At 44.7% G+C, this 23,896-nt stretch overlaps 2 pseudogenes; both read left to right on the top strand.

Annotated features, from left to right (window-relative positions):
• Positions 1-3,733: 3,733 nt before the first annotated feature.
• On the top strand, positions 3,734-4,713 carry LOC123097008 (expansin-A14-like; annotated as a pseudogene).
• Positions 4,714-12,820: 8,107 nt separating this feature from the next.
• Positions 12,821-13,675, top strand: LOC123097007 (expansin-A14-like; annotated as a pseudogene).
• Positions 13,676-23,896: the final 10,221 nt, after the last annotated feature.

Genomic DNA, 23,896 nt, shown 5'->3' with positions numbered 1-23,896 from the left:
GTAATACATGTTTAACATTATTCAAATCAAGATTATATATTTTAAATATATGGTTCACATATTTCCTATAAACACTTAATATTTTTCAAATCCATGAACATTTTTTTAATATCGATTAATTGTTTCCAGATCCATGAACGCTTGGGCCAGCCCAACAAGCGCCCGATGGGAGCGATCCTGTCGCATAGTTGGGCGAAGGCCTAAAGCTTATTTTTCTTTTCTATTTTTCCTTTTTCCTTCTATCTTTCTGTTAATTTATCTTTCTCCTTTTTGAAATTTATTATTATTTCTGAAATTTGTTAAAAAAATTCGGAATAGCAAAAAATGTTCCTGTTTTCTAATATTGTTTACATTTTTTTAAACATTCTGGAATTTCAAAATTTGTTCCCTTTTTCATTTCAATAAAATTTATAAAAATAGGTGGTTTGCAATTTGTGGTCAAAATTTTCATCTATTGTTGGGAATTTTTTAACAATTCTTGAAAAAGTTTTCAAGTTTGTAAAAAATTTGTACACAATTTGAAATTCCAAATTAGTGAAAAAAAATCAAGAAATGGTTAGGACATGAGAAAATTTTCATGTTGATTGATATTGACAAAAAATCCAAATCACAGAAACATTTAAATTCGGACCCGTCTGGCTTAGTCTGGCACACTCTTGCCAACTGGTTGTTGTTTTTGGACTATGGATAAATGACCTCAACTTTTGCAAGCAGGTGGGCATGCCCATGGTAGGTATCCATACCAGATTGAAAGAATTCTGACATCGTTTGCATGTTTCGGCAAGTCCAGCCATTTATTGGTCTTTTTTCATAGGAAAAACTCTAGAAAATGCAAAAAAAAATCTAAAACCTAAAAAATTAAACATGGTGCCTTGAATTGGACATAAGGCCGTGAAAAAAATTGGGTTCATTTCAAAGATGTCGAGAAACAACGTACCCTCAGACAAAGCCTTCTAGCCTACAAAACACCCTAAGCTCGACATGGTCTATTTTTGGGCATCCTTAAAATGACCCTAACTTTTGGAAACAGGTGGGGAATTCCCATGGTAGGCATCCATATCAAGTTCGAATGATTTCGACACCATATCTAAGTTGCGACATGTCCAACCATTTGTCGACCTTTTTTGACCGAGAATGTGTTCATAAAAATGTGTTCACTCGAAGGATGTCGATAAACAACGTGCTCTCAGACGGAGCATTCTGGCCTACCGGGACACCCTCCATTGAACATGGTATAATTGTGAACATTTTTGAAATGACATCAACTTAAAACAATTACTTAAAAGCTCTATTATGGTATTCCCAAAACATTCAATTTTTTGAACAAGTTTCAAAAGTAATAATAAAGTTTAGGTCATGGCCCAACTAGGCGATGACATCGCTCTCGTTGGGCGTGTGTTGCACCAGACCAAGCGCTCGCTGATTTGAAAAAAGTTTAATGATTCAAAAGAGGTCCCTGTTTTCAAAATTTGTTCACAAATTTAAAAAATGTTTCCTTTTTCAAACTTCTTCAAAAACTCAATAAATATTCGGAGAGTTTCAAATAATGTTCATGCTTTAAAAAAATTGGAATTTAAAAAACACTCATGTCCGTATTTTGTTCCGGGAATGAAAAATATTCATGTTCTTATTCTTGTTTTAGAATTTAAAAATTATTCATGTTCGTACTTTTGTTCCAGGAAATTCTACACAAATGAAAAATGTTCCGGGAAATTCATAAAAAAGTGGTCTCAAGTTTTTGTTTGTATTTTCTATTTTCTTTTGAAATTCCAAATAAGTTAGTTTTCCTAAAATAATCAATTTTTTACAACTGTTGGTGTTCAAAATTATGTTTGGTCTTTTTAAAAGATGTTTGTGTTTTGACATTCTAGGGAATTTAGAAAGACAAAAACATTTTTTGAATTTTCTGTACTATTTTTGAAAATGTGAATTTGTATTTTTTTTGTTATTTATTGGAAGCGAATATTTTTTAAAGTTTTGAACAAAATCCTTGTGTGTGGCGCTGTTTGTTTTAGCAGCTCCTAGTCAACACTTTAAGCGCCTGTTATGTAGCTGGCGCTCGCGCACATGCCAACGGACCGCGGTCCAATATTGCGCAAGCTCGGTCGCACGCTCGCTCGCTTCGCCTGCTAGATATGAAAAAATTTATGAATTTGAAAATAGTTCACAAGTTTGAAATACAATTCATGAATTTCAAAACTGTTCACGAGTTAAATTTTCAAAATTTCATGAATTTTAAAAAAGTTCACAAGTTTGAATTTTTTGTGAATTTGAAAATGGTTACTAGTGAAAATATTTAAAATATCATGAATTTGGAAAAACTTCACAAGTTTGATTTTTTTACTAATTTAAAAATTGTTTACACATTAAATTTTTGAAAGTTTCATGAATTTTGAAAATGTTCAGAAGTTTGGAGAAAATTTGCGGATTTGAAGAAATGTGTCACGAATTTATAAGAAGTTCGCAAATTCAAAAGGAAGTTCGTATAAAGGGTAATATAAGCCTTTCGCAAATCGTACCCACCTCTGTACGTATATGTCATATAGTAGCATAGGCCCTGTCCTGAGCGATGCGGGGTTGTTGTAAGCGTGTACTTCTCAGGCGGTAAGAGTTAGTTTGCATGATTGTGCACGCTTATATTACCCTTTTTATGTGTGTGTGTGTGTGGGGCGGGAGGGGGGTGCCGAAGTGGGGCTCTAATATCAACCGTGTGCAATCATGCAAAGTAACCACTTACCGCCTGAGAGGTACACGCTTACAACAGCCCCCACATTGTTCTCCCAGGAGCGGCACGGGTAGAACTTTGTGCTGCCACCGCCATCCCTCCCTCCTCCTCCCTCGCCTCGTCGACGCCACATGGCGCCTCCGGGACAGCCTTCTCTCGCATGTGCCACAACACATCCCGGATGAATCTTGAGTAGTGGCACTTGATGGGTGCGCGCCAGTGGTGCGTGGTTAGGCGCAGTGGCTTGGAGACTTGCCTCCCGTGTTGGGGGTCTCCATCAATGTCACTGGAGGCTCTCAACTGTTGCTGGGGATGACAACCATTATTCGCAATGAGTGGAAGCCAGGGCCGCGGCATCAAAGCTTGGGTGGTGCTCCTTCTGGGCGACGCAGCAGATCAAGGGATACATCTCTCAATTCTGGAGTTGTCAGGGGTGCTTACATATTATTTGGCCAGTACATGTGCTCGCGCTTTTGCAGCCGCTCGCGATGGCCGCATGTGTGGATGGCCTTTCCCAAAGGTTACTCGGGAGCTAGCGGCGAAAGCCGAAGAGGCGGCTTCGGGCCATGGATCTTACGATGGTCTCATCGAAGATGCGGAGCAGAGGGTCATGGCGCAACGGGCTATGGGGTGGTCCGAGGCAATGGGGATCTAGGACCTTGCACCCCGATCATCAGGATGCATCGGTGGCAGACGTCGCACACATATCAGCGGATGACTAGTGCGCTTGAGTAGGTGGTGGCTAGGATGTGCTCTGGCATGCTGCCTAGAAGATGGGACTGCGACGCTAAATTGTTGATATGGTGGTGCCGCAAGCCATGAGGCGGCTCGGCGTGCAAAGATCTCACGCGGTGGTAGGGGCTGTGTAGTGGACCGGCCGGTCTCGTGGTTCGAGCAAGAGGAGAGCAAGGGAACACCAGGTGAAAACTTTGCCCTTGGCTCTTGGCCTAGGCTGGCAATTGACCCCTTCGGGCGCTACTTTCTTCTTGAAGACTTTGTCAAGGCGTGATGCTTGGCTCTCTTCACAAAACATTCCAAGGGAAACCTCCTATCTCATCAGCTATTGCGGTGGTGGCTCTCGTGCTCGCGTGCTGTGGGCTGGCCATGGCCGCGGACAACGCGCCGGTATGGCTGAGGGCGCATGCGACGTTCTACGGCGGCGCCGATGCCTCTGACACCATGGGTAAGTAGCTTATTTCAAAGTCATGTATGGGCCAATTGAATAGTGAATACCACATCTCGTGCAGCCCGTTCTAAAAGCATACGTACGCTCAATTCAACGCAGGTGGGGCGTGTGGGTACGGCAACCTGTACTCGGCAGGCTACGGGACGCGGACGGCGGCGCTGAGCCAGGCCCTCTTCAATGACGGAGCAGCGTGCGGTTAGTGCTACAAGATTGCTTGTGACCGCAAGCTTGCGGACCCGATGTTCTGCAAACCCGGGGTCACTGTGACAATCACGGCCACGAATCTCTGCCCGCCTAACTATGCACTCCCGAGCGACAATGGAGGATGGTGCAATCCTCCGAGGCCGCACTTCGACATGGCGCAGCCGGCCTGGGAGAAGATTGGTGTGTACAAGGGTGGCATCATCCCTATCATGTACAAGAGGTAATTACACATGAATATTTATCATTGTTATGTGCCCCTCTGCAAGTTACTAAAACGGATTTCTGCAGGGTTCCAGGCATGAAGAAAGGTGGGGTGAGGTTCAAGATCGCTGGTCATGATTACTTTAACCTAGTTAACGTATTCAATGTGGGAGCTGCCGGATCAATCAAATCGATGGATGTCAAGACCTCTGATTCAGACACATGGGCGCCAATGGGTCGTAACTTGGGCGCGAACTGGCAATCTCTAGCGAATCTTATCGGGAAGATGCTCTCATTCAGATTGACCAGCACATATGGGCAGACGCTTGTCTTCAACAATATTGTGCCACCTGGATGGACGTTTGGGCAAACATTTGCGAGCAAATTGCAGTTTTAACTGCTCACTGCCAACGGAGCGATTTATTAGGATGCCATTGGTTTGTGAGCCTATCATCATATATTGGAGAAACGGTCGTAATTTCTTTATTTATGGTGTGGTGCATATAAATATTACTCGTAAGCACTACTTGTGTACATATATTGATTGATTGGTTACCCTCATGTAGCTTCAATATCCTTGTACGAGTTTAACTTGTTGTACATATTTGTGTTTTATTAATTTGGATGGTGTAGATAGAACATGATTGGTTCTACCGAGTTACCTCAAATGTTTATTCTCACACTTTGGTTGTTCTTCGGGTGACTCAGAAATAACTATTCCAAGTCAATACTAATAACACATTAGTAGAGATAATGGCTGTAGAAGCCATTGTACAATACAACCCTTGGCCGGCTCAGACGGATCCCATGCCTACAAATATTTCGGCGTGAAAAATTCTTATCAAACAAACAAACTCCCTTTAACCTCAGAATTGGCTTCGGTTATCATGAAAAATCCACTTGAAATATAATACACGTAAAAGGCCTACCAAACCACAAAAAAAAAAAAAAAATAAATAAAAGTGCAATAGTTAATGGGATAATACAAGATCGACCTCAAGAATATCATGATTAAAACTCAATGAAAGATGAGCACATAATGCATCGTGGAACTCATGGATTTTTTTTGGCTCAAGAGCTTGGATGTACAAGAAAACATATCATACTTTTCTTTTGAATTAAAAACCATATCATACTTAGTTAAAAAATGACTAACAATAGGAAGAATCTAAGATGAACACCCAAAATTGACAAGATCATAATATGTAAGCCGCTCTTACATCGAACTATGTGCAAATGGGTGCAAAGACAAGCATGCCAGCTTTTTTGCCTTGTTAAACTTTACATTTACCAAATATGAATTATGTCTTGATTATGGTAGGGCGCTAAGGCCCTCACATGACAATGAGGTTAGCAGGGCCAATTGACACCAAAAACTCTTTGGAAATCCTTTTGTTAGTAGGTTACTACTATTATTTATTTCCAGTAGAAGACAAAAAATTTGTGGAACAACGAGATAAAGCTAGTGGTCAAATGAAATTTCAAACGGTCGAGCGTGTGCAATGGATTTACTGAATTTCATCTAAACTAACATGCACCACATAAACACCTTAGTACGGTACAATAGGGAGATGCACATCTACTCATCTATGAGTGCCGAGACATAAAACTTGCAACACGAAAGTTTTAGTCAAAGAAAATTTCAAATTGTGCAACATGTGTACAAACAAGGTGAATAGAACAAACCGGGCGCAACATGTGTACCATGCCTGCACGAGTCCGCATCACCAGCTGCACTTGCTTGCATCCTTGCCGTGTGGCCGATTCGAGCGTTAGACCCAACAGTGATTTAAGTTTCGGATCAATGCTGATTGACGACTAAATAAATAGCCGGAAGCAACAACTGCGCGAGAGAGAAAGAGCGGATCCAACTAAGGAAATGCAGTACCTGTTCTGTCGGAGCTAATCATGCAAAGCTAGCGTAGCGCCAGCCGGCCAAGATTTGAATGCATGTCCAGCATCCAAACAGGCCAGGCCACGTTGCGGGTCATATCAAATTATCGACCATGCAAGCAGCAAGCAAGCACACAATGAGCCCACCCTTGGTGTGGGAATGATCCTGCTCATTCCACTCTAACCTCATACTGTCATACTACTGCGAGCTCCAATGATGGACGAAACTTAATTGACGGCAACCTAAGGCCCTGATTGGAACGACGTTTCGCAGCCATATATCGTTGTAAAATATACAGACCTCCACCCGTCGTTTTTTATCTAGATGGAAATCACACTGTGGGCGCTAAAATACACCTGCAAAATCAATACGGGTGTAAAAGTTTACACCGATACCAAGCAGGGCCTAAGCTTAGATATCACGACTCAGACGGGACAAATTCAACTCTACAGAATACATATCTGCCTTGATGGCAGCTCAATGTATCTTCCAAAACTAATCATTACATGCCGATGGGCGCCGCCGTCGAAGTTGATGACTAGATGCAGTTTTCTTCTTCTTCAGGTGCAGTGCAGGATTAGCCGTACGGTTCAAGGAACAGATGGGACATTCTTTCGTAGACAAGTAGGCACACCGGGACATGGCATCTCCTGAAGTTAGCCGTCAAAGAGGTTAAGCAGCCTTGTTAATTTCCCTTCAAGCATATACCCTCCAAGTGAAAGCCTCAAGCACATATACATATCGGGATTAAATCAAGGGAAAGACGCCGTCCACTTCTTCCGAAAGTGTGAAGCAAACAATAATTCTACACCTACGAATGGTGCCACGTAGGCTTACTTAACCTTCGATGAAATTCTCTCCTCCCCCTGATTTTAACCCGGGTGGGCCCCAACTGCTAATCCTGGCCCAATTAACAATCTTTTTTGCAGGGAATTTTAAGCTTTATTCAAATAAACGCGTTCGCTGGGCAGTCAGCCACAAGGCTGCTGATCAGGAAGCTAGGAGTTTCCGTGAGCCAGCTTTCAGTCACAGCCATCGTACAAGCGTGTTTTGCACAAAGGTGAGCCGGGACATTGACTGACCTACTTATATCCTGAATTACAAAAGAATTAAAACTAGTAAAAAGCTCATCAATTTCTTGGAGGATGGGCGCCACAACTGAACGACTGTTGCGGCGAGTGTTCCAGAGGTTGACCACCTCGAGACTGTCAGTCTCCAGCACCACATGCGATAACCCTCTGAGACTTGCAAAGATAACTCCATCTCTTACAGCTAGGGCTTCGGCAATAAAGGGGCCAGTCACTCCGGGGTGGGGTTTACACCAAACACCCAATATGGCTGTAGATGAACGCGCAACACCTCTAGCTCCACTTTTTCCTTCATCACGAATAGTTGATGCATCAGTGTTTATCTTGATCTGGGCTGCCTCCGGAGGGCGCCAGCTGTGACCTGGCAGAGTATTCACATGTTGTAAAGGAATATCCAGCAATGCCAACGCTTCTCGGGTGAGTCTAACTGAATTCGCCGGATCCAGCTTGTCACCTTCGTGCGTCCACTGGTTTCGTGATGTCCAAATAGACCACATCATAGAAATCATAGATGCTCGTTCTCTTGTCGAGAACCTTGCATCACATAAAATGTCAGTTGCCCAAGTAGATGGGTGAAGCCGCGGGAGTTTGATATCCAAGAGCTGGCGAGCTTCCTCCCAGAACCTTTGAGAGTGGGAACAGTGTATGAGTGCATGTTCCAAGTCTTCATTCTTTGCCTTGCAAAGTTTGCACAAACTAATGTCTTGGATATGCTGAAATTTAAGCGTGCATTCATCAGGAAGTATTCCACGAAGTACCCTCCACCAGAACACTCGCACTTTTGGTACCACTTTGAGAGACCATAATGACTTCCACAGCTGATGCTTACTCACTGAAGATTCGGTAACCTGCCCTTCTTCTCGAGCTTGATGCTCTTTCTGAATCACTGGAGCTCGGTACGCTGACTTAACAGTGTAGATGTCTGATCTCTCATGTGCCCATGCCAATGTGTCTTTGCCCCCGCCGCGTCGAAGAGGAATATTCAAAATAGCCTCCGCGTCCGGTGCGATGAAATTGTGTCAAACTTGATCTTGTTTCCAAGTCCAGTTCTCTGAATCAATGAGCTCCCTAACCTGGGTGATGTTCATAACCGGCAGTTTGAATAAAGGGGTTCTGGTTAGCGTTGTGGGAATCCATTTGTCTGTCCATGGATTAATTGAAGTGCCATCACCAACACGATGAACAATCCCCGCAAGTAGAGCTTCCTGTCCAGAGATGATTACCCGCCAAGTTGATGAGGCGGCCTTAGGTGCTGAAGCATGCAGGAAATCAGTATCTGGGAAATACTTGCCCTTCATAACTCTGGCACAAAGTGATGTTGGATTTGTCATGAAGCGCCAACCGTGTTTGCCAAGAAGTGCCAGATTAAACATGTGGAGGTCATGAAATCCCATCCCTCCCTAGCATTTTGGTTTTGTCAGTTCTTTCCAAGAAACCCAGTGTAGAAACCTCTTGTCAATAGAACTGCTCCACCAATACCTTGCCATACTATATGTGAGTTTTTTGCACACCTTTTTCGTGAACAGAAAGCAACTCATGCTATATGTGGGAATCGCCTGAATAATTGTTTTGAGTAAGACCTCTCTCCCTGCACATGCAAAGAGCCGCTCTGACCAGCCTTGCATCTTGCTCTGCGCACGCTCGCCAATGTGGTCGAAGGTACCGCTCGTAATCCGGCCAACGGCAGTGGGAAGACCAAGATATCTATCACTGAACGCTTCTACCATGATGCCCATCGTTCCTTTGATAATCTGTCTAATGAAACAAGGCATGTTGGGGCTAAAGAATATTGCACTTTTATCCTTGTTTACACGCTGTCCTAAAGCCTCATCATAGATCCTCAAAATGTCATTCAACCTTTCTGCGCATTGAGAGTCTGCATTCAGAAAGATTAGACAATCATCAACAAAGAGCAGATGACTCACCCATGGCAAACACACACTTGCCCTAATGCCCCTATCAATATATCCTTCATAAGATCTAAGCATGGACGAGAAGCCTTCTGCACAAAACAGAAATAAGTACGGTGAAGCGGGGTCACCTTGCCGCAGCCCCCTAGAGGGCGTGAAGTAGGGTTGCAGCTCACCATTTAATCTAACAGAGAAACGTACAGAGGTGACACACTTCATAATTAGTCTGATCCAATAGGGCTGAATCCCAAACGAAGTAGGATGGCCTCCAGAAACTGCCATTCGACTCTGTCATTCGCTTTCATCATATCTAGTTTAACTGCGCAAGCATGATTTTTTCCTTTCTTCCGCCTGCGAAGTGTACGAACACTTTCAAAAGCCAACAATACAATGTCAGTAATCAAGCGTCCAAGAACAAACACGCTATGTTCCTCGTTAATGATCTCATCCATGCATCCCCTCATGCAGTTAGTGCTAGCCTTAGCTGCAATCGTGTATAGCACAGGGCACAATGCAATAGGTCGATATTGAGAAATCGATTGGGGGTACCGTACCTTTGGGATCAAGGTTATGGAGGTGTCATTAAGAACCGTCGGTAGTTCACCCCATTGAGAAATCCCAGCACTGCATTGTTCACATCGTCTTTCAAAAAGTGCCAATGACGTTGAAAAAACCCCGTCGTGAAACCATCCACCCCCGGGGCTTTAGATGGAGCCATCTGAAACAGCGCATCATGGACTTCTTGTGCCTCGAATGGTTTAGTTAGCATCTCATTCATCTCCGGTGTAACTTTCACCGGTACGTGAGCAAGCAACTCGCTCGTATCAAACATGCCCTGAGAGGTGTACAATGCCTGATAGAACGCATGAATTTCCTGTTTATCTTCTCCTTCGTGTGCACAAACTGAGCCATCAACTCTCTTCAAGCCGCTGATCTTGTTCATTCGTTGTCGCTGCTTAGCTTGTGTGTGAAAGTAACCAGTGTTACGGTCACATGCACGAAGCCACAGGAACCACGAGCGCTGCCGTAACCATACTTCCTCTTGACGAACCGCCTCGCGTAGTTTGATTACAGTAGCTTTCTCTTCGTCAGAAGGCCCCCGGCCTATGGACTGTCTGCGCAGCTTGTCGAGCTTCTTTTGCAATTGCCGAACTGTCCTCGCGAGACATCCAAGCTCCTTGGCCCCCCATGGTTCAAGTTCCTTCTGTAGTGCACCCAGCGACTCCACAATCCCTTGAAAGCCCGGTGCTCTTGTGCGCAGTCCGTCCTCCTCGTGCCATGTATCTCTGTCACCACAAAACAGTGATCGGACTCGGTAGCACTGATATGGCGCACACGAATATCTTCATAACATTGATGAAAGGCTTCATTCGCAAAGCCTCGATCGAGCCGAGCTTTAACATTATCATTACCACCTTGCCTATTGTCCCACATATAGGCCATTCCAGACCAGCCAAGGTCTTGGAAGGAAACATCCTCGATGGCTTCACGGAAGGCCTTCATTTGCCATTCTGGTCTAGCCGACTTACTGAAGTGTCTGTCACCAAACATCGTCTCGTTAAATTTGCCCATGCACAGCCACGAAGAATGGGGCAAGGCATGTAAGGTCCAAAGGAAGCGCCAGCTATGATGCCTATCTTCGACCCGTGATGCACCGTAGAATGCAGTAAACCGCCAATCTGGTGCGGCTTGGTCCTTGACTCTCACCAACACATCAATGTGGTTCTTGCTATAGTTTTTCAAGACAAAATCCACGTCCTTGGACCAATAAAGCCCAATTCCACCACTTAACCCAATACTGTCAACTGTGAAACAACCTGAAAAATCAAATTGATATCGCAAGTCTTCAACTCTCTTAGCCCTGATTTTGGTTTCCATCACGAATAGCAGGGCATGACCTTCTTGCTTCACAAACCGGCGAAGCTCTCGAACTGCCTCGGGGTTCCCAAGCCCCCGGCAGTTCCAGCTGATACAAATCATTGGGATGGGCAGCGCTGCTCTGCAGACGCTGCCGAGTTAGTTGCCAGGCGTTGGTTTCTTCTTCTTTGGTACTCTCTCCTCAACTTGCTCATCCCCTTCTCTGACTGAATCTGAAACTGTCTCTTGAGGATCAACATTAGCTGAACCATTTGTAGTTTTTCCATCCGTCAGGAGAAAAGGTGCAGGATCAACTCGTCGGTAAACTTGTTTAGGTGCCTCTTTCCTTTTGTTACTCGATGTTCTATTCTTGACAGGGGAGTTCACCTCAACTCCTTCTTGACCAACATTACTAGAGTTCTTAGACTCTCTTTGACTGCTCGGGCCTGAAAATTGCTCTTTGTTCGAACTATCGCCTGATGCGGTCTTCTTCTTTTCCTCTGGTGCTCTCAACTTAGGCCCGAAGGATAGTTCATCTTTTTCGTCGCGAGGGCCTGGAGTTGGGCAGAATAAATCGGAATGACCCAGTCTACCGCAAGAGAAACATAAGTGGGGAACTTGCTCATACTGTATGCCATACATGTCTGTCTTCTTCCTCTTCGCGGAGTCGATCAAAATCCATCTCCTCAAAGGTTTACTCACATCTGGCTCTCAAAAATACCCCCACATGATCGAACTGAATCGAAGTAGCTTCCTTGTCAATCTGCTGTGCTATTAGCTTGCCCCAGGAAACATCTCAAAGGTTATATGGGAAATTAGGGACCCTTGCCCATAGATGGAGCCGGTCAAACTTGACCTCATCAGGTCGCATGTAGTCCTCAAATTCTGCAAGAACAACCGCGTTCTTGCTAACATGCCATGGGGAGCCAAGCCAGATGCGATCGCGATCCCATTGTGCCTCGAATTCTGCCACGAACGTATTCTCACCCATCGATCTGAATTTCAGTCCTCTAGGGTTTCCCCAAGCTGGCCGGAGTGCATTAGTAATGGTTTGGATGTGTAACAATGCAAAACCGTACCCGCCAGTAGCCACTTCTTTGCTTCTACTTCCTCTATATCATCAATAATCAGAGGGGTCGCTTCCTCATCCGTAACCCAAGCTTCCCGAGCGCCTCCTCTAGCTGCGCCCGAGCCGACCTCGAAGAACTAGGTCCTGACTCGGTCTACTTGCCGCCAGCCGATGAAGCCATCTCCTGCCGGAACCAGTGGGCGCCCCGCCGGAGAGATCCGACGGGCGCCGTATGAGTCCACCGGAACCCTAATCGCCGCCGCCAGGGGTTTTTAGGTTTTCCGCCCAATTAACAATCTCCACATCAACTTTTACGTAAAATGAACGTAAGATTACGTATGTGTAGCATTGTTATGATGCAGATAGAGCAGTACGTGTCTACGCGTATGCTAGTACTCTTCGGATTAGCCCGTAAGCCATGCTGCGGCTGCACATACGACCTGCACATGTGCACCCGGCGTGCTTGTTACGGGTGACTTTGCTGAGTCTCTCCAACTACGGATAGATCGCAACTCACAAATAACAGCTATATATATACACGCACACACACGGCACACCCAATCATTCCGAGATCACCACAGTCATACAGGTACAATACGCACAAGCAAGATCACACAGCTTCCAGATCAACTACGTTCTACGTACAGACAAAATTGTTAGGTTTGCAAGCGCGACCAGCGAGAGATATGGTGTCCGCTACAGCTCGAGCAATTGCGGTGGTGCTGCTCGCCTTCGTGTGTTGTGGGTTGGCCGAGGCCGCGGACAAAGCACCGATCAAATGGCTGAGGGCACACGCGACCTTCTACGGCAGCGCTGACGCCTCTGACGCCATGGGTAACTAGCTTATTGCGTACTCATATACTATGTCAAATGGAGGGCCGTATGCACCACTAGATGCACACGACGTATCTGCCTCTGCTAAGTGTTTACATCGCTTGGTATGATGCAGGCGGCGCGTGCGGATATGGCAATTTGTACTGAGCACGGTGCTAATCAAAGACGGCGTGGCGTGTGGACAGTGCTACAAGATTGCGTGTGACCGCAAGTTGGCAGACCCGATGTGGTGCAAACCCGGCTTGACCGTGACAATCAGGACCACAAATCTTTGCCCGCCTAACTACGCGCTCCCGAGCAACAAAGGAGGATGGTGCAATCCACCGAGGCCGCACTTCGACATGGCGCAGCCGGCCTGGGAAAAGATTGGTGTCTACAAAGGTGGCATCATCCCTGTCATGTACCAGAGGAACCTACACATGAGTATATATCATTGTTTTGTGCTTGTGTGCATGTTTACTAAATCCCATTTCTACAGGGTTCCATGTGTGAAGAAGGGTGGGTGTGGTTCAAGATAGTTGGGCACAACTACTTTAACCTAGTCAATGTGTTCAACGTCGCTGCTGCCGGATCAATCCAGTCGATGGAGGTCAAGAGCTCCGATTCAGACGATTGGGCACCAATGGCCCAGGGGTGCGAATTGGCACTCCCTAGCCAATCTTACCGAAAAAATGCTCTCATTCAGATTGACCAACAGAGATGGGTAGACGTTTGTGGTCAACAATATTGTGTCGGGTGGATGGAAGTTTGGACAAACATTTTACGAGCAAACTGCCGTTCAACTGATCAACAAAACAATTTAGGATGTGGTTGGTTTATGAGCATAACATCATCTGTTGAACCAAAGGCTGGAATTCATTTATTTGTTGTGTGGTGCTTAAAAATATTAATTGTAAGCACTACTTGTTGGCATATATTGATTGACTGGTCACCTCACTCCAATATCCTTGCACGTGTTTAACTTGTTGTACATATTTGTGTCCTTATTAATCTGAATTGTGTTCAAACATGATTAGCTCTACCGAATTATTTAGATGTTTATTCTCTCAGTTTGATTGTTCCTCGGGCGACTCATAAATAACAATCCCAAGTCAATAATAATAACTCACTAGTATTGATCATGGCTACCCTTGTAGGCCGTTCAATAGTGCAACCCATAGCCGGTCTCTCTCTCTCTCTCTCGCGCATGTGCATGCCAATACACTATAATATATTCATATTTATTCTTCGCTGATTATACAAAATAAAATAATTAGAAGTATCGTTACAAAAATATATCCCATGCATGTAGATATTTCGGCGTGAAAATTTACCTTTCCCGGAACTGATTTCAGCTATCGTGAAAAGTTCACTTGAGATACAATCGGCGTAAAAGTCCTACCAAACACAAACAAGAAAAAAAGTGCAACAATTAATGGGATAATATGGCATAAATCTCGAGAATATCAAATTTAAACTCAACTAAAAGATGAGTACATAATGCACTCATTAGCAACATGTAGGTATATATGGTGGAAACTCATAGAAGAATTTTGGCTCAAGAACTTGAATATATAAGAAAACATATCATACTTACTGCGAAAATTTCTGGCAATGGTGGGAATTTAAGATCAACATCCAAAACATGCAACAAAATTATATATAAGCCGCTCTAACATCGAACCGTACGCGAATGGGTGCAATGACAAGCATGTGAGTTTCTTGCTTTTGTTAAACTTCACATTTACCAAATGTGAATTTTGTATTGATTATGGTAGGCCGCTAAGCCCCTGAAATGACAATCGGATTAGCAAGGTCATTTGACACCAATAATTCTTTTGAAATCATTTTGGTAGTAGGTTACTATTGTTGTTTATTTACAGAAGATGACACCCGTGCAATTGAGGAGACCATGGCATTTCTCCTTTTATTAGTGAGGAACTCCTCTTGAATGAAAAGAGAGTGTCATACTCTTGTGGGCATCTTCCATGACATAATTTATTTCAAATCATCTAGATTTTATAATGTCTGGACTGCCGAAGCATATCAACCATGTGCAATATCCTACAAACAAAAAGAGCCCTTGCATCGCCCCCTTCTTGGGGCAGCATGGGTAGTGGCGCTAGCTTGATTCTCCGCCTGGGGGGAGGGGGTGGAGGGGGTGCTTGAACAAGGGGACTGCATGGTGATGTCTATAGTGTCTTGTCGATGGCACAATGGGTGCCTAAGGATGCGTCGTTCGGCTCAACAACGGTGGTGGTCCTCCTTGCATGGGCTAGGGGCCTAAATTGGGTGGTTCCCAATCTGCTTGCACCTGACGGTGAAGGTGTCCTCCCGTTTGCGAACAGCGTGATCATGTGATGGTGGTGGTGGTGCAACACGGTCAACACATTGTGGCTCAACAAGGATAGGTGAGTCGCGGCTTGGGCAAGAGGTTGGACTAGTGGGCTTCAGCGTGAGGTGGTGGCTCATCGTTTGTTCCCATTGTTGAGGTTGAGGTGGTGGTAGCAGATGGATTGGACTTAGCTCCATGGTGATGTGGTGGCAATGACAACTTCTTCTCTACTCCGTGTGGTTTCAGTTCGCCGGCACATGTGCAGAAAAAGTTGTTACTCTATTTTGCACGTTGACAGTGGTTGATCTCGCTCCTAGGGTCTCATTTGGTTGAGAGGCTCAAGGCTCTAGCGAAAGCTTGATATTCAGTGTGGGTCAATGACGATGATGATGGTGCTCGATGGCATGTTTCTCCTCCCTGAAGGCTTTGTCAAAGATGCTTCATCTATCCTGGATCATGGCCATTCAGATATGAGGATGACGTGGAGGATGTTGGTCTGGCCAGACCTTTCCCTGAGGTTTGGTGGGTCGATCATGTATAATTTTGGACGAAAGATTGGTTTTCAAATAGGGGTCGACAACAGTGTTATGTGATTGTAATTTTCCTCATTGGAGGCATTTCAAAAGAACCTGCTCGCCACTAGCCGGGCAGCAAACATATTGGTGGTACATGTCAAGATATATAGGCCGGCGTCTTTGCAATTTTCTTTTTTATTTCTTATTTTATTTCTGTCTACATGTCTTTCTTCTATCTACTAGATCATCGATGGCGCGCATTGCTGCGCCCGTCTATTTCTACAATAGAATGTTAGGAGCTTACATAAGTATATGGACACCGAAATTTACATAAATATATGAAGCTGATAATTTATTACAACATTTTCAATGTGCTCATATGGCTTAGTCGGTATTGGTCATCGGACTTTTACTCTCTAATTGTTCCATTTCTTATTGATGTCTTCTAAACAATTGCAGCCTCCACCCAAAAGGTGATCTTGTGTAGGCAACAAGGAACTAAGGCCTTCTTTGGTTCATAGGGTAGGAAAATTGTAGGAATAGGAAAGTCATAGGAAATGAGATGACATGTATCTCAAATCCTATGAGTAGGAATAGGAAAGGAGATGTCCTTTGATTCACATCATAGGATTTTTTCTATTGAGTCTAGGCTAATGTTTATTTTCCTATGAAATGTGGAGGATAGGAAGAATTCCTCCATAGGAATAGGATTCCATTCCTACAAACCAAAGGGCTCTAAAGGATTTTTCCTATAGAAATCCTATCCTATGAAATTCCTACAAGATTCCTCTAAACCAAAGGAGGCCTAAGAAGAAAAATTCTGCTTGACAATAAATAAGATATTACTGAACGGAAGGTTATAATAAGACAATTTTCATTGACACTGAAGTCAAGATAAAATTTTGATAAAAAGGGAAGCTATCTCAATTGGAACATTGTCTGGTACATGATGTGTGTGTCGATTTGTTTTTTTACATATCATTTGTGATGCTACTGCCAAGAAGAAAACAAACTCCACCTCACATGTGTTATATTTGAAAGAATACCCAGTCTTACAATTAAGGACATGGCCCTGTAGAGAATAAAATATGGATTTCTGCTTGACAATAAAATTGGATATTAGAGAATGGAAGGATTCTAGTAAGACAATTTTCACTAACACTAAAGTAAACAATAAAATATTGATAAATAAGGGCAGCTATCTGAGTTGGAACATTGTTTGGTCTACATGATGCGATTATCGGGTTTTTTCCCTATCATTTGTGATGCTACTGGCATGTAGAAACAAACTGAACCTCAGATGTGTTATATTTTGTGTTTGAAAGAATATCCAGTCTTACAGTTAAGGAGAGAGCTCTGTAGGGAATGAAATGGGGAGCTAACAACGGTAAGACAAACTTTGTACTTGGTGAACCCATCTTTTGGACATAATTGAAAGATTAAGCAAGGGGTGTGTGAGAGGATATAATTTGCATACCTTGAGAAGCTGCAGTGTAGTTGCACTTAAGGTATGCCAAAAAAAATTGGTTCTTGTTGGTCTTCAATTATTGTGGCACTTTATAATATATGTCAGCCTCTTAGAAAAATGAGATATTGTATATGACCACAGTAAGGCTTCACTGGTAGACTCAGAATACTGTAGGCTTGATTCAACAAAGAACTTAGTACATGCTTTGCTGTACAAACATTGACAGAGATTATGTCACCATGGAAGATACACTACACAAAAGTAACATAATTAACTTTCTGAATTACACAATGGTCATGATCACCTCAGAAGTGTTTTTTTTTCTGTATCTCTTTGTGCCATTTTAGTGCTAGCAACACTACTTAATCAGTTTCTATATACTCCAGTACCACTATAGATTGACACATTCTTTAGGTATAGTTGATTGCAATATAAATGAACTGAGCAGGTAAATACAGAAGAAATGATGATCTTCTATAAAATAATATTGAACATCAATTATACCATAAGTTACCTAAGCACTGCCAAAACTTTAATTAGATCACCTTTAGCTTTGCTAGTAGGAATTGTAATAATTTAGCTCATGTACTTGCACACAAAGGATGTTCCATGAACCTGTATGATGAGCTAAATGCAGACAATGTAACTGCTGATGTAAAAGCTTTAGTGGCGAGCGAGTCAGCTTCGTGCACGTAGTAATGCAGATTTTGCATTTCTTTTCAAAAAAAAGCACTAATAATCACTACAATATATTGTCTGACTGAATATTAGGTGGTTCTGCAGTGATTAGACAAACTCGAATCTATTTATTTGCATTCATGAACCAGCTGTAAACCACTGCGGTGTGAGTTATGAAGAGTTCCATTCTATTTACTCTATAAATTTCCGTAAATATGTTTCAGATGCAGTCCAGCGACACTTGTAGTCTATGTTGTTTTTTATTTTTTGGTGCTCTATACTCAAGTTGCTTCAACAATATGGTTACAGCTACACAATTAACAATTCAGCAGGAGCAAACATCCCAGAACCACGGCAGGCCAGATGAATATAACCACTTGCCTACCTGGCTACATGTTCTAACACTTCCCATCATTGTATTATGCATATGCACTTGGTCTTAAAGATGAGGTTTTTTGGGCACAGGGAGAACATATGAAGTGTGTGTTTACGGACATAACTACAAATTAAGCTAGCATAAACTACAATTTAATGTGCGAGCAAGTAAGACATGAATAACACTTCCAGGAAATATGTATTTCTTTCTCCAATTTTTCTACCAGAAGCTATGGGTCTCTCAAACTGCCATATTAGACAGAAAGATGTGTATACTTTGGCATGTATTGGGACTTACTTTTGTTTGACGGTGCACCTCCAGTGTGTTTGTGATTTAGCGTGAGCATGATAAATATTTGGCTGCATTTTCTATACTTGCACATTGTTTTGTAGTACGACAAATGGACAATCATTTGATATTCAGCCTCGTGGGTTGTGGGAAGAAGCTACGGCCGTAGCCCGTAGGAGAGTGGAGGCGCGTGTTGATCAAACGTCGTGCCTGGCTCGAGGGGAGTGGTGTTGCAGAGGAGCTTATTAGGACAAGTTGCCCAGGACCCCAAGGCGGCCGATGAACTCGAAGAGAAGCAACCTCGTGGATGTGTGACTGCTCACCTTTGCGATCCCTAGACGCTGGCTTCCGCTGCCAGGCCAGTCATCTTGGAATCCCACTCGAGCAGGTCATCATGGTCGTGGCTGGCAATGCTGCGCGCTTCACTTGGATCTCGCTCGAACGCGTCAGCTGGATCCCAATAAAATCACTTTTGTCCACTTTCGTACTGCACCAGTCAACATATTATGAATCTACTTCATCGCTTGATAATCAAATATCAACTTGTTTAACTTGAATACTTTTATCCTACGCTTAGGTGCACAGTTTGGAAGTAATGATAGAAACATCAAAATAGAGCAGATGCTGCGGGTTGAACATGAGAAATTTAGAGTAGGATATATTCACATTGTAAAGTAAAGTTAGAAGAATATCCTCTCTTGGATGTTACTGATGTGCCAAATCATAAATCATGGTATAGAACATGCCTTTCATCTACAAATTTCAATAGCTGGAAAAAGAAAAATAATTATAGTTCACATGCAAAAGATAAGCAGGACTTATAAGCAAGTCTTATAATTCTAGAGCACAAACCAAGTATTGCAGTCTCATTTGCTAAGTGGATTTGATAAAACTTTCCAAATCGCATTAGAAAAATATTATTGTAATTTGACTTGACAGAGAAAAGAGATCAAGAAAACGCTACACTTCTAACTGATGGAACCACCGGCTTGTCACCCGTAGCCTGCACACATTAAAATCCCAAGAACAATCTCTCTCATAACGAGAAGGAGGATTTTCCTGTAGGTACATAGGCTGCCGAACCATCTGGCCGGGAGGAGTGCTAGCGGCCGGTGAATGAATTCTTAGTGGACGAACCCAAGGTGGAGAGTTGGTGCTAGCGGCTGGAATCAAACTCTGGCAGGACACGCGGACAGAGAGATGAACAGACAGAACAGTGGCCTGTCCGCCGCCGGATCGAAGTCGTCGTGGTCGCAGCTGGCAACGCCGCGCGCTTGGCTTGGATCCCGCTCCTGGATAGATCGCCCGCGTCGCCCGGCATGGCTCGCGCGCTTTACCATCCTGCTTGAGAGCGTCGCGCGCATCGGGGGCGGCTGGATTCCCCTGTCACCGATCCACCTCCTCCACCTCCTTTGTCCAGCAAGCAGCGAGCACAATGAGCGGACGATCCACATCCCCTGTCGAGCGAGAACACGGTGTTAGCTTAATGGGCTGGCATAACCGGTCCAGTTTACCACAGGGCTTGGATTCGGCCTCTGGAATAGCAGCCCATAGGACAGCTGGGCCAGTTGCGGGAGAGATGATTTTATACATTAGATTTGACGGCCAGAAACGTTTAGATCGCGAAAACAGACTACCAGAAACCCAAATCACTGAGAGAGCTCGCTTTAGGCTCGGTTATACTGTCCTTAATATGAAATGTGCAGGAGCATCCTGTCTAGCCACGCAAGCATGCAAACCTAACCACGCACACACCGCTTGATACGGGAATGATCATGCTTATTTCATTCTAGTTAAGTTTGTAACCTCTTCTTACTACCATATTGAAATACTATTACTGTGCCACCTCTGATGATGGGTGAAACCTAGCAGATGAGGGGCAGCCATGGTAGCGGGGCTGCCCGGCTATGGCCTCCCTCCGGCCGACCTTGTGGTGGGCCATTCGGTCGGTCAGTGGCATCCGCGTGTTATAGCGTCAGGGAGAGGTTCTAAAAGATCAAGGATGTCGCCTAGAGTGGAGGGGGTGAATAGGCGCTTTAAAATAATTACGGTTTAAGCTTGAACAAATGCGGAATAAACCTAGCGGTTAATTTGTCAAGCACAAAACCTACCACAACTAGGCTCACTTATGTGCACCAACAACTTATGCTAAGCAAGATAAACAACTATGAGATAGCAAGATATATGACAAGAAACAATATGGCTATCACAAAGTAAAGTGCATAAGTAAAGGGCTCGGGTAAGAGATAACCGAGGCACGTGGAGACGACGATGTATCCCAAAGTTCACACCCTTGCGGATGCTAATCTCCGTTTGGAGCGGTGTGGATGCACAATACTCCCCAAGAAGCCACTAGGGCCACCGTAATCTCCTCACGCCCTCGCACAATGCAAGATATCGTGATTCCACTAAGGGACCCTTGAGGGCGGTCACCGAACCCGTACAAATGGCAACCCTTGGGGGCGGTCACCAAACCCGTACATTTTGGCAACCCTTGGGGACGGTCACCGGTACCCGTCAAATTGCTCGAGGCGATCTCCACAACCTAATTGGAGACCCCGACGCTTGCCCGGAGCTTTGCACCACAATGATTGAGCTCCGAACACCACCAACCGTCTAGGGCGCCCAAGCACCCAAGAGGAACAAGCTCAAGGGTACCAAGCACCCAAGAGTAATAAGCTTCTCAACTTGTAACTTCCACGTACCACGTGGAGAACTCAAACCGATGCACCAAATGCAATGGCAAGGGCACACGGAGTGCTCAAGTCCTTCTCTCTCAAATCCCACCGAAGCAACTAATGCTAGGGAGGAAAATGAGAGAAAGAACAAGAAGGAGAACACCAAGAACTCCAAGATCTAGATCCAAGGGGTTCCCCTCACATAGAGGAGAAAGTGATTGGTGGAAATGTGGATCTAGATCTCCTCTCCCTTTTCCCTCAAAAACTAGCAAGAATCCATGGAGGGATTGAGAGTTAGCAAGCTCGAAGAAGGTCGACAATGGGGGAAGAACACGAGCTCAAAGGATAAGGTTCATTGGGGAAGAAGACCCTCTTTTATAGGAGGGGGAAAATCCAACCGTTATGCTCATAGCCCGCACAGAGCGGTACTACCGCTCCTACGAGCGGTACTACCGCTAGGACGGCAGAAGCCCAATGAAACAACACTGCAAAGGGGCAACAGGGTGGTACTACTGCAGGAGCGGTACTACCGCCTGCCCTTGCGGTACTACCACGCGACCACGGATGTAAAAAATAACTGCCGCGCCTACAACCGCTGGAGCTAGCTACAAGAAAAAGTCGGCACGGTACTACCGCTCACAGGGAGCGGTACTACCGCGTAAGGGCGGATGTAAAAAATTACATCCGCGCCTACTATCGCACGCAACAGCGCCAGGACACGAGGCAGCGGTACTACCGCTCACCAGGAGCGGTACTACCGCGTAGGGCGCGGAAGTAAAAAAATTACTTTCGTGCCTACTTCCGTGCGCGCCAGCGTTCTGGGCTAGAGGCAGCGGTACTGCTGCTCACCAGGAGCGGTACTACCGCTGGCCCCTGCAGTACTGCCGCTCCCTTGAGCAGTACTACCGCACGCCACAGAGGCTTTAGCACTTGGATGCCTTCAAAACGCAGCTAAAGACAACAGATAGATCCAATAAAACCAGAACTGCAATTGAGCAAACTCAAGCTTGTTGGATACAAGACGACGAGTAGCATCAAAACAGCAAGGAGTGAAGCCTCCAACAGAGGTAGGGGAGGTATGCCTAATAAAGAGAGGAGTGAAGCCTCCAACAGCGGTACTACTCAAGCTGTTGGATATAGAAAGAAGAGGCAGGGGAGGTATGCCTAATAAAGAGAGGAGTGAAGCCTCCAACAGAGAAGAACCGGCATAACCTCCAACATCGAAAACATCATAGAAGATGCATGTGAACTCCGTTTTCGATGAACTCGAGCTTGTCATCAAGATGACCAAAAGCTCTAAGACTCACAAATAAAATCAAACAAGAACCAAGAAAGATGATGCAATGATGCAATGGTTTGAGCTCTCTACGAATGATACGATCAAGCTACTCATCGAGAGCCCCCCTTGATAGTACGGCAATCGATCCTATAACCCGGTCTCCCAACTACCAACATGAGACCGGTAAAATAGAAAACCTATCAAGGGCAAACCTTTGCCTTGCACAAAGTCCACTTGAGCTAGATGTAGACGATCTTGACTTCCTCAAGTTGGACCACCTTTCTTGATTGCATCGGCTCGGTGAAGACTAGTAGATTGCTCCCCCATACTTCACTATGGGTGAGCCACTTTTCGGCACATCTTCACAAGTCCATTGTCACCACAATGGACAGCAAGCTTCAAGCACTTGATGTCTTCGTGATGCATCACTTGAACTTGCACACTGCAACCTAACTCCACAAAGAACTCTCACGAAGACCATGGGTTAGTACACAAAGCGTAATTGACAATACTTACCATACCATGGGATCGCTTGATCCCTCTCGGTACATCTTCTACGCTCTGTGTGTTGATTAACTTGATTCACTCTTTGACTTAGTCTTCATCAACCTCTCACAAGACCAATCTTTAGGTAATTCCTTGAATAGAAACTTGGTCGACACAAACTCTCCTTGAAACCAACACATGTATTCCAAGAAAAGCCTATGGACAAAACCTTCAAAAATAACTCAAGGCAACCATTAGTCCATAGAGATTGTCATCAATTACCAAAACCAAACATGGGGGCACCGCATGTTCTTTCAGGTTCAGAGAGGGATGCCGAGGCGGTGGCTCCGGGTGGCGAGCTACTCGGTTGGCTCTCCGGTGGGTCTCTGAGTAGTGGTTGTGGCTGCGCTAGTCAGCCGTGTGGGCGGCGAGTGGTGGTGCATTGGGAGGCCATGGCGTCTTCTCTGTCGCGGCAGAGGAGGTGACTAGATCTGGTTCTGGCCCAGGCTTCGTCGCGACGGCAGGCTTTAATCCTATATGGCTTGGGGAAGCAACCAGGCAAAGCCCTCCGCTTCCGCGCCGATGGCGATGGCGCCCACAGTTGCCACTATCCTCTTGTGGATGTTGTCACAGGTTCGCCTTCCTTGTTAGAGTTCTGGGTGAAAACCTTGGTCCATTGCGTCGGACGCGGCAATGGCGACACATTGCACCGTTTTCCCTTTTGAGGGCATTGTCGTGGAACCCAGTTGTCATTGGTCGTGGTTGGTGTAGTGCTTAGATCCTCCTGTACTCTTGCTCGGTGTTGTAATCATGTTCTGACCAATGTATGTTGCCTGTTTTTCTTCT

This window comes from Triticum aestivum, chromosome 4D, assembly GCF_018294505.1.
Source record: "Triticum aestivum cultivar Chinese Spring chromosome 4D, IWGSC CS RefSeq v2.1, whole genome shotgun sequence".
NCBI lineage: Eukaryota > Viridiplantae > Streptophyta > Magnoliopsida > Poales > Poaceae > Triticum > Triticum aestivum.
This window is presented reverse-complemented; position numbering and strand designations above follow the sequence as displayed.